Raw genomic sequence first — 12,222 nt, forward strand, 5'->3', positions numbered from 1 at the left:
TGTATTCAAAAGGTCAAATGATGGTTTAGATGGTCAATTGTATTCAAAAGGTCAAATGATGGTTTAGATGGTCAGATAATGGTTCAAAGATAGAAGACTTGTATATGTGACACCGAAATACAAAAGAAGAAATACAAAAGAAGTGACAAGTACACAGTTCCTATTCAAAAGTTAAAACAAGACGACACTAGTTCAAGGAAATATGAGTGTACTTTTGAGTTGCGTTGATACCTTTTGGCAAATAATAAATGGAGATTTAATGTGATTTGTGGTACACATAATCATGACGTGTCACAAGTTTGCCGATCATTCCATTTCACATCGCCTTATGCCTAAAGAGAAGGAAATTGTTTCTGACATGACATTAAACATGGTACATACCAAAAATATAACTGTAAATTTGAAATAAAAAGACCTTAAAATATCTCAAATATCTAGCAAATATACAATGTTTGTGCCCGTGACGATAAAGGAGATAATAAGAGATATAACTGAAGTGCAACCATTGTTGAAGCTTCTGGATCATAACCATTACAATCAGAGAGTGACTTTCATTTTGTATTCCAAGCAAATCAGAAGAACCAAAACTTTATTATTATCTAGGAGATTGTTTCAAGAATTCTTAGTTGATGAATACACAATGTTAGAATCTAAAAGATTGACGTGACAGTGTAAGAACTAAGCAAAGTTAAGAGTGTCAAAATACAAAAGTCTAAACAAAGAAGGTGATCAAAGTCAAGCACCAAGTTCAAGCAGAAGAAAAAGAGGTGTTATGCCATCGTCAAATATTCAAAGTCGTAGGTTTATGGATTAACTATATTATATTATATTATGATGAGATGACAATTTGTATTAAGGTTGGTTTTTCATATTTTTTTCATCACTCTTACATGTAATCCAAATTGACATGAGATACAAAAAGTTCTTGGCCCTCTTCACTTGAAACCTCAAGATAGACCATATATAATATCTAAAATCTTTAAAATGAAGTTTGATAAACTATTTTCATATTTAACCAAGAAGGGTATATTAGGCCAAATTCTTTCATGTAAATTATGAATATTAACTCTTTTGTTTTCATCACGTCTTCGTGATAGACTATTTTATAATTTTGAATTTTGTTCTATTTAATATAAATGTTATACCCAATGTCATTATGCCATTTATTATTTATTTATTTATTGTAGATATGTACATTATTGAGTTGCAAAAGAGATGATTGTTACATGCACACATCATCATATTTTGTACCTTTCTAATAAATACCATGTGTAATACGGTGGAAGAACTGACTTTTTTGAAATGTCGCGGCTAAGCAAGAGTCGTCACCGACTTTTATTTTATCCAATTTTAGAAAGACTAAAAGAACATAAAAAGACCTTTTAAAAGATTTTGAGTTCGGGGGTAGGTTATACAAAGGGAAGGTGTAAGCACCCTTTGTATCAATGGTTATCCATAGGCTCTTAATTGCTTAGCTCACTTATTTTCAAAATGTTTGAAGTGTAGTGTGTGAATAGTAAAACTTTGTTAAGGACTTTAGCTTGTAAATAAACGTAGCCTTGTTTTTTAAAGTATTTGAAAATGAGTGGGACAAAGAATTTTGAATTTGAAAAGAGTAAGCAATCAGGAGCACCTACCCTAAGTTAGAAAAATTGTTCTTTTAGCTTTTCGGTTTGAAAAGGCTATCCATACCATGAGAGGGTAGGAAGTCCTTTCATTGGATGTTAAGGGTCATCGAGAAATTATCGTTCGCTATAAAACTGTCCCTACTATATATAGAGTAGGTAGTCTTCAGGGAAGGATAGAATAGTCATTTAGGCAACAGGCGTGAATACCTTAGCAATTGAGACAATCATCATTTACCAAGGCAACTTCGAGGGACAAGATCATTTACTGTTAAGGCAACTTCGAAGGGACTATGATCTTATGATGATGAACGGAGAGTAACATTTGTTTTGCTTAGGTATCCTCGGAATCGAGGGACTTGACTATTTTAGAATCGTAATTAAAAGGCAACAGACAGCATAAGAAGGGTTACCCTAAAGGTGTGTGTGTGACACAATCATGTGATTAAATTCAGATATATTATCTTGTAGTTAGTGATCTAATTCATTTAACAAGGCTTGCACTCCCTAGGATTACTAACCACGTAGGAAAAATAAAGGCAGAATTAAAAGTTCATACGCTATTACAATAAACACATGTGGGCAGAAAAATAAAGGCAGGAAAATAAAATCCTAATTCTATTACAATAAACACCTGCAGAGGCAAAATAATAGAAACCCTAAGCTATTACAAGGCTTTGGGACGGATACAGAAATTAGGCAAAGGAATAAAATAAACATAATAAAAGAAAAACCCCAAATGGGGAACAAGTTAACCATAGTTAACAGAATAAAGGGTTAATACTACTTTACCCCCTGCCATATAAGCGAGATTCGGTTTACCCCCCTTTAAAAAAAAAACTTATTGGACAAACCTTGCAAAATAAAGATTCCATCAAATTTGACCCTGATCAGTTTTTTTGGCCAAGATTCTTAGAATCTTGCCTACGTGGCATTTTTGGTAGTGCTGACTGTACAGCACATTGCTTATGTGGCACAGTCAGTACTGTCACGTGGAATTTATTTTTTTTTAATTTATTTTTTTGAAAAATTTTTTTATTAATTTTTTTTTAATAAAAATTTATTTTTTTTTTAAATTTTTTTTATTAATTTTTTAAAAATTTTTTTTTAAAAAAAAATTAATATTTTTTTTACGTTTTTATTTTATATAAATTATAAAAAAATTGAAAAAGAATTATAAAAAATTGGAAAAATTAAAAAAAATTTACGTTTTTATTAATTTTTTTTTTAAATTTTTTTCCAAAATTTTTTTACTGTTTTTTTTTATTATTTTTAAAATTTATTTTTATTATATATAAATTCGCAGGTATTTTCAAATCCATAGGTAAATCCACAGGTATTGTCAAATTCGCAGGTAAATCCGCATGTATTTTTAAAGGTAAATCCGCAGGTAATTTTAAATTCGTAGTTAAATCCGTAGGTATTGTCAAATCCGCAGGTATTTTTAAATCCGCAGGTATTGTCAAATTCGTAGGTAAATCCGCAGGTATTGTCAAATTCGCAGGTAAATTCGCAGGTATTGTCAAAGGTAAATTCGCAGGTATTTTTAAAGGTAAATCCCCAGGTATTGTCAAATTCGTAGGTAAATTCGCAGGTATTTTTAAAGGTAAATCCCCAGGTATTGTCAAATTCGTAGGTAAATCCGCAGGTATTGTCAAATCCGTTGGTGAATCCGCAGGTATTTTTAAAGGCGTACGTAAATCCGCAGTTACTGTCAAATATTTTTTAAAAACGTAAAAAAATATTAAATTTTTTTTAAAAAAAATATTATTTTTTTTTATAAAAAAATAATATTAATTTTAAAAAAAAAATTAATTTTAAAAAAAATAAATTAATTTTTAAAAAAAAAATTGATTTTTTTAAAAAAAAAAATTAAAAAAATAAATAAATTCCACGTGGCAGTACTGACTGTGCCACATTGCTTATGTGTTGTACAGTCAGCACTACCAAAAATGCCACGTAGGCAAGATTCTAAGAATCTTGGTCAAAAAAACTGATCAGGGTCAATATTGATGGAATCTTTATTTTGCAAGGTTTGTCCAATAAGTTTTTTTTAAGAGGGGGTAAACCGAATCTCGCTTATATGGCAGGGGGGTAAAGTAGTATTAACCCCAGAATAAATAAGGCAAGGTAAAAAGGTGAATGAAAATAAAAAGGCAAAAAATAAAGGGAAATTAAAAGGTTTTTGAAAACAACAGGACGAACCCTGATTTTAAAATATTTATAATAAAAGGGTTAGTAGAAACAATGATTAATAGTCATGATGAAAAATAGTTAGCCAAAAATAAAATCAGGGTTTGAAAACCTAAAAATAATTAATTAACCTAAAATTAAATTAATTAGCCTAAAAATAATTGTTAGCCTAAAAATAAATAAATTAGCCTAAATTAATTATTAGCATAAAAATAAATTAATTAGCCTAAAAATAAAGAATGTGATAAAATCCTAACCCTAATTCATGAAAATGGACAACATCTACCTATTATATATTTTATGGTTAATGGTTAAAACAGAGATTTTACCAAGGTTTTCAAGGGCAATGAAGTAAACAAATAAGTGTAAGGAAGAATTGACACCTGCTCCCTTTGCCCAAAGGAGGTACCTGCAAAAATAAAATAATAATAAGAATAAGAATATTAGTAATAGTAATAATAATAACACAAGAAAAGAATTGGGGTTTAGCAAATTAAATTATGGACAAAATTACGAATAACCTTGATTTGCCCAAATACCAAAAGGTTTTTGGCCAAATATGAATAACCTTGATTTGGCCAAATACCAAAAGGTTTTTGGCCAAAAAAGCAATTGGGGTACCATCTACTTGGTCAATCCATAGAAAACCTGTTCATAAACCAACGCAATGTTACAGTTAAGAAAACAAATGGAAAAATAGAAAAGTGATTAAAATAAAATCAAAAAAATTATAAAAACCTGATTATAAATCAAATAAAATAAGAACAAGAAACTACAATTTTTGTTAGATTTTTTTGAAAATATGAAAATAGAAATTAAATCAAATAAAATAGAAAAAAGAGGAATTTGCGATTTTGAGGGTCGAAGTAATTTAGAGTTCTATTCTAAATGAGTATTGTTCTACGATTTTTTTCTGAACTTCTGGAAAAAATTTGGAGCAAATCGAAACAGTAGTTTCAGAATTCGACTGATAGGCTGGAAAATTTATTACTGTGTTGCAACCGGAATTACAACCCTGAAGAAGGAGAAGTAGGAGAAAATATTTTTTATGTTTGTTAGAAGAGAGAGAGTCGGAGTAAGGATTAGAATTGTTAGTCCTTTCAAAGTGTAGAACCTAGTGCTATTTATACATAAAAATTAGGTTAGTAAAAATATTAAAAGAATCAATTAATTAATTAATAAATCACAACTCTATATCAAATATAATTTGATTTTGATTTCTGAAATATTTAACTAATTATGTTGATTCTTTACTAAACTATACAATTATGCAATATTAAAAAATATGAACAAAATCTTTGCAAATCTTTTTTTTTTTATTGATTGTTGGACTAAAATTATAAAAAATAAAGATTTTAATGAGAAAATAATATTTTAAAAATGCCTAATAAACAAATACGAAAATAATAATCAAATGATGAAAAAAAATACTATTTTTGATTTTTTTTAATATTTAATGATTTTTGGTAATTTTTTGACTAAAAAATACATAAAAGTAAAAATTGACTACTTTAAAAAATGCATATTTAATTAGTACGAAAATTAAAATTAAAATGATAAAAAAATGCAATTTTTGTGATTTTTGAATAATTGGAAATAAAGTTAGAACTAAAATTAAAAAGCAAGTAAAAGGGAAAATATTAGAAGTGGGATTCGAGCCCGGGACCTCTCCCTCTTGTACCTTTTAACCTCAAATCCTTACCAACTATGCTATGTCAATTATTCGAAATAAAATAACATTTGCAAATATATGAGGGCAAATTTTGGGGTATGACAGCTGCCCCTGTTCAATCTTCTTAAACATGAGGATGTAGATTGGCTTGTGTGTCTGTCGGAATCTGAAGGTGGAAGAGGATTGAACACTAGAATACCAAGAAATTTGCCCTTGCTGATGCAGGGTTTTTTTCCGCAGATGGGCTTAAAGATGCCATCCAGGCAAAGTATTGTTGGAGATGGGCTTAAAGATGCCACCTGCCTTGATAGGTTGAAAGTCAGAATGAGTCGTACGTTAGATTGTATCTGAAAAGATATACTTAGGATAAGTCGTACGTTAGACTGAATCCACTGTATTGATAAATGTCAAGGTAAGCCGTACGTTGGGCTGTTCTTTAGGAAGAGTCATACATTAGATTAGGTCCAATTGCATCGATAGATGTTTGGAGAGTCGTACGTTAGGCTGAAGGATGGGTCGTACGTTAGACCGGATCCAATTGCATTGATAAATGTCTGGATAAGCCGTACGTTAGGCTGTAGGATAGGCCGTACGTTAGACCGGATCCAATTTGCATTGATAAATGTCTGGATAAGCCGTACGTTAGGTTGTATCTGAGCTTAGTATGTTGAGAAGTGTCTGTTGGAGATGGGCTTAAAGATGCCACCAACAGAAAATATGAAGTGGGCTTAAAGATGCCACCTAACTTGTTAGATTGATTTGAACGTTAATCGTCTCAGTACCTTTTGTAGTAACTGATTTAGATCTTAAGAAAATGATCGTCTCCACCGTTGTGAGGATAGATTTAGATCTTGGATCGTCGATCGTCTCAGTACCGTGTATATTAACTGATTTAGATCTCAGAATGTCGATCGTCTCACCACCTTGTGGGGTAACCAATTTAGATCTTGTAATGTCGATCGTCTCAGCACCTTGTGGGGTAACCAATTTAGATCTTGTAATGTCGATCGTCTCAGCACCTTGTGGGGTAACCAATTTAGATCTTGTAATGTCGGTCGTCTCAGCACCTTGTGGGGTAACCAATTTAGATCTTGTAATGTCAATCGTCTCAGCACCTTGTGGAGTAACCAATTTAGATCTTGTAATGTTGATCGTCTCAGCACCTTGTGGGGTAACCAATTTAGATCTTGTAATGTCGATTGTCTCAGCACCTTGTGGGGTAACCAAGTTAGATCTTGTAATGTCGATCGTCTCAGCACCTTGTGGGGTAACCAATTTAGATCTTGGAATGATCGTCTCCATCGTTTGTATTGATGAATTTAGATCTTTGAATTGTTGATCGTCTCGGCACCTTGTGAGGTAACCAATTTAGATCTTGGAGTGATCGTCTCCATCGTTTGTATTGATGAATTTAGATCTTTGAATTGTTGATCGTCTTGGCACCTTGTGAGATAACCAATTTAGATCTTGGAATGATCGTCTCCACCGTTTGTATTGATGAATTTAGATCTTTGAAGATTGGAGATTTTGTTTATCTGCTTGTACCTGTATTCAGAAAAAGGTAAAGTTAGTCTTTATGCGATGTCATGATGCATGTATTATATGACGAGTCTCTCAAAATAAATGAGAAACTTGTATGTTTATTATGAAGTAATGTATGCAATGTATGCAATGTATGAATATGTTTATGCTATCTGGAGTATATTAGTGACTTTTCTTGATTGAGAAAATAAATCTCTATATCATTGTGATTTTGATGTATGATCTTGTTTTGAAGATGCTCAGCTGGGGATTTATGATTTCTGCTTGGGGATGAGAGCCATTTGAATGATTGATTTTGATGTACCTTAACTGGGGATAAGAGAGATGAATAACCCTGTTTGGAGAAAAGAAAAGTATCGGAGAACCGGCAGTGTCGAAGATGTAAACTCCGTTGGGGAACTGAATCTCTGTTGGGAAGAGAACATTTGAAGAGATCCTCTTGAGGATTACTCTGTGGGGATATGATTTTATAAAACCGACGTTGTGGGAAGACATGGATGCCTTGAATGTTACCCCCAGTGGTTATAGTGACAGTCATTCCTGGGTTTGTATTGATTGGGACACACCAATGAGTATTGATCGAAGTGTTGAACATGCCTTGCATAGCTTTGCCCCAGCTAGCAGGGAACTTGAAGAGATTCGCCTTGTGAGGACCTTATGATATGTGTACTATAGGTGACATGCCCCCTAGTAGCCATAAGCTTAGTATGATGTCCCTGACTGATAGGGAAGTAGCTTCAGACCTACTTGGGTGTATGCCCCTAATTGATCGGGAAGTAGCTTCAGACCTACTTGGATGTATGCCTCTGATTGTTTGGCATTTTTGAGAGATTCTTGGAATCTTGACCTGATTGCCCCAGATTGATTGGACAAACATGTCATGCCCCTTGTAGGAGATGTCGCTTCTGAAGTAATTGTCTGTCGGGATGACCTTTGGTCATTAGTCATACCCTGTGCAGGTTCTTCCTGATGCTAACATTTGAAATTATGTAGCAGAATATATTTAATAATGAATTCATGAGATGAAATGCATATGTCTGTCTTGTTTTTTGAAAAACATTAAAATAGGAGATGTAAAAGCGTGATGTTTATAAAAACGTGATGTTTGTAAAAACAAAATATCAACTCAGCATTTGTGGTAAACCTTAAGGAGTCAGGATACCTTTTTTGGTGACAGTATGCTTTCGAACTAACCATGCTTTAGTTAGGACTTTCAAGGGTTGTAATGTGGCTTGGTTCACGGTTTAAGAAACAAAGGATAATGGCTCAAAGTTTATTTGTACCCATCCTAATCTTCGTGATGTTCTTCGATCCTATGCTCAGTTAACTTTGCATTTAAGTTCTAGCAGGTCTTGAGGCCGTAACATTGACATTTGATGATGGTTAAAGTACCGGAAGTTTATTTTGAGCAGACAGTCATCCTTTTTTTGTAATATTCTTTTTTGTCAAGAATTTATAACAACCTCTTTTGGTTTTTTGGCTTTATTATCCCTAACTTTTGTCTGAACTGTTTATTTTGAGATTACAGTCAGCGGGATGTTTCCATTTTCGATAAGTCTCCTTCATAGGTTTGACTTAACAGTTTTTTTTCTTTCTTCTTTTTGATGGATATTGACTGCCTGACTTAATGGTCACGGGAACCCATCATTATTTGCGTAAACAACGGCTAGTATAATTGAGTTAACTGAGTAACTACCCTGCCCCAGGTTATGATTAAGGGTTTTAAGTTGCATATGAAAGAAAACTTCTACTCCTTAGGCTCAAAAGGGTTTATGAGAGATTAACATCCTTATATCTCCACTGTTTAGGAATTGAAACAATGCCTGTACATCGTCAGCATAGTCTGTTCAAAAGCATCACTGTATGAGGTTGCGGCATCGTCTTCGTCATCCTCCCTTAAAAGGCTTACAGCTTAGCAGGAGTTGAATATCACAAAACAAAAACAAAATAAAGATATAGTTTAAATGAGTGATAGGGAAATAAATAATTCAAGACAAACATATGCATTGCACTAGTGATGATTATTAAAACAGATAATGTCTATCATAAGTCAAATGTTTAAACAAACAAAAAAGAAATTGCAAATGGAAGTAAATCTAATGATCCAAAAGTTCATCCATCTAGCCATCCACAACATTATCAATCTTATTGTGATTGGGCGTGGAGGCAATGATCACGCTAGGGGTTGCAGGAGGGTCGAACTTGATTTCCCCAGCATCGATCATGTCTTAAATCTTATTCTTCAATGTCCAACAATTGTCAGTGTCATGTCCAGGACTATTCGAGTGATATGCACACCTCGCGTTTGGATTATAGCGAGGGGAAGGAGTGTTGGGATTTGAATGAGGAGTTATCTGTGTAAGTAGCTCTGCTTTCAACAAGTGTTACAGCGCTTGAGTTAAAGACATGTTGATCTTTGTGAATTGACGCTTAGGTGCACCTGGCTTGATTCGTTGTTGTGGAGCTGCCCCAACAGATGGGTTGCGTTCATTACGACCTTTCTGGTTGTACGTAGCATCAGCCATATGAGGCTTCTCAGGTGAGTTGAAGTCAATGATCTTGTCGTCAATTAAGTCTTGAATCCTATGCTTCAATGGTCCACAATCTTCGGTATCATGACCAGGACTGTTCGAATGATAAGCACATCTCGCGTGATACTTGTATCCAGGAGCCAGATTGACAGGAACTGAATATGGAGGCAACAGGGTTATCAAGTTCTGATTGAGCAGTTGTTGCAGAACTTGAGACAGCGGCATGTGCAACAGAGTGAATGATCGCTTAGGTTTGGATTTCCATTTACCTTGACCTCCTTGCTGCCTATGTTGATCTTCTCCTTCTTGATCACAAATGCCTTCAACTCTTCTTGCCCCTTGACCAAGTTAAGGATCATCTCTTGGAACTGGTTTGTTCTGAACCTGAAGATTTTTTACTGGTTGCTCGAGATCCATGATGTTGAAATAAACAGCGAGGAAGGATGAGAGATCTGTTGTGAGAAACCTGCTATACGATGTTATGAATGCAAATGCAATGTTTTCAAGGATCTTTTGGAAATTTAGTTTATGAAATTTAGACATTGAATCAGTCACAGCTTCTTCTGAAGAATCTTGGTTTTCGTCCTTGAATGTCCTTCTTTGAGAATCAAGCTCACCATATCGAGTAGGTCATCGCCTCTAATTCGGGATACTTCTAAATTTGAAGGCGTATGGCTCAAGGAAAATAAATTCTCTTGCCCCTTGATAGGTATAGAGTCTTTGATTCGAAAGGCATATGGCCAGAGGAAAATAAATCCTCTTGCCCCTTGATAGGAATTCAGTCCTTGATAATTAGCACTTGCAATTGTGCGCCCCAAATTCCTAAGATCCTTGAAAGGGTTAGTTAATCATGCTATGTTATGATGTCACCATGTCGTGCATATGTAATGTAGTAAGCAAAGCATAAGGTAATAAGGACGAGTGAGTCCCACAAGAAAACCTGCAAGGAAATCAAAGGGTTAGCAGCACACACAAGCAAGTCACACAAGTGTCCTTAGGTTTAGAGGCTTGCATGGGGTCTGACCAGATAACTACCCTTCCCCAATAGGTACTTCTATGGATAAGGATGAAATCAGCAACAGGTTCTACAAAGTTACCTAGAATTGTCAGTCCTTCTAAAGCACCCTCGAACATGATACATACATACCATGCAATGGTACTTTGAGAAAAAACCTATCTGAGCTGTAGTATCGGGTAGCGACTATGCCCTCAACATACATCAAGAGTAGTCCCCCCACTACGTTCCTAAAGGCCAAGATGGGTTAAAGGTAACTAAAGGTCCTTAAGCTCCGACTCACCCACATATATCCACACGAACCTCCCTCATACAAGAGAAGCATGCAAACACCCATAGAGGCCTAACTTAAGCGTGAACTCTCATATTGACCAATCCTCCACATACATGAAGGAGGTCGCCATGACTATGCCAGTTCCTATCTCAAGGTGCACTCGAATCCGGGTATAGGATTCATCTTCCATTCAATTCCCAAAACAACCCTGAAAAAATAAAGCAAGCAAAACAAACATTAAGTGATCCTAAACTTTAAGGTAACCACTCTTTTAAAAAATCCCCAGCAGAGTCGCCAGTTCTGTAATACGGTGGGAGAACTGACTTTTTTGAAATGTCGCGGTTAAGCAAGAGTCGTCACCGACTTTTATTTTATCCAATTTTAGAAAGGCTAAAAGAACAGAAAAAGACCTTTTAAAAGATTTTGAGTTCAGGGGTAGGTTATACAAAGGGAAGGTGTAAGCACCCTTTGTATCCATGGTTATCCATGGGCTCTTAATTGCTTAGCTCACTTTTATTTTCAAAATGTTTGAAGTGTAGTGTGTGAATAGTAAAACTTTGTTAAGGACTTTATCTTGTAAATAAGCGTAGCCTTGTTTTTGAAAGTATTTGAAAATGAGTGGGACAAAGAGTTTTGAATTTGAAAAGAGTAAGCAATCAGGAGCGCCTACCCTAAGTTAGAAAAATTGTTCTTTTAGCTTTTCGGTTTGAAAAGGCTATCCATACCATGAGAGGGTAGGAAGTCTTTTCATTGGATGTTAAGGGTCATCGAGAAATTATCGTTCGCTATAAAACTGTCCCTACCATATAGAGGGTAGGTAGTCTTCAGGGAAGGATAGAATAGTCATTTAGGCAACAGGCGAGGATACCTTAGCAATTGGGACAATCATCATTTATCGAGGCAACTTCGAGGGACAAAATCATTTATTGTTAAGGCAACTTCGAAGGGACTATGATCTTATGATGATGAACTGAGAGTAACATTTGTTTTGCTTAGGTATCCTCGGAATCGAGGGACTTGACTATTTTAGAATCGTAATTAAAAGGCAACAGGCAGCATAAGAAGGGTTACCCTAAAGGTGTGTGTGTGGCACAATCATGTGATTAAATCCAGATATATTATCTTGTAATTAGTGATCTAATTCATTTAACAAGGCCTGCACTCCCTAGGATTACTAACCACACGCAGGAAAAATAAAGGCAGAATTTAAAGTTCATACGCTATTACAATAAGCACCTGCGGGCAAAAAAATAAAGGCAGGAAAATAAAATCCTAAATCTATTACAATAAACACCTGCCGAGGCAAAATAATAGAAACCCTAAGCTCCTCCACCAGTGGCTTGATCAGTATCCTACTTCTAAAGCACATG

Source organism: Vicia villosa, unplaced genomic scaffold (assembly GCF_029867415.1).
Source record: "Vicia villosa cultivar HV-30 ecotype Madison, WI unplaced genomic scaffold, Vvil1.0 ctg.000857F_1_1, whole genome shotgun sequence".
NCBI classification, from domain to species: Eukaryota; Viridiplantae; Streptophyta; class Magnoliopsida; order Fabales; family Fabaceae; genus Vicia; species Vicia villosa.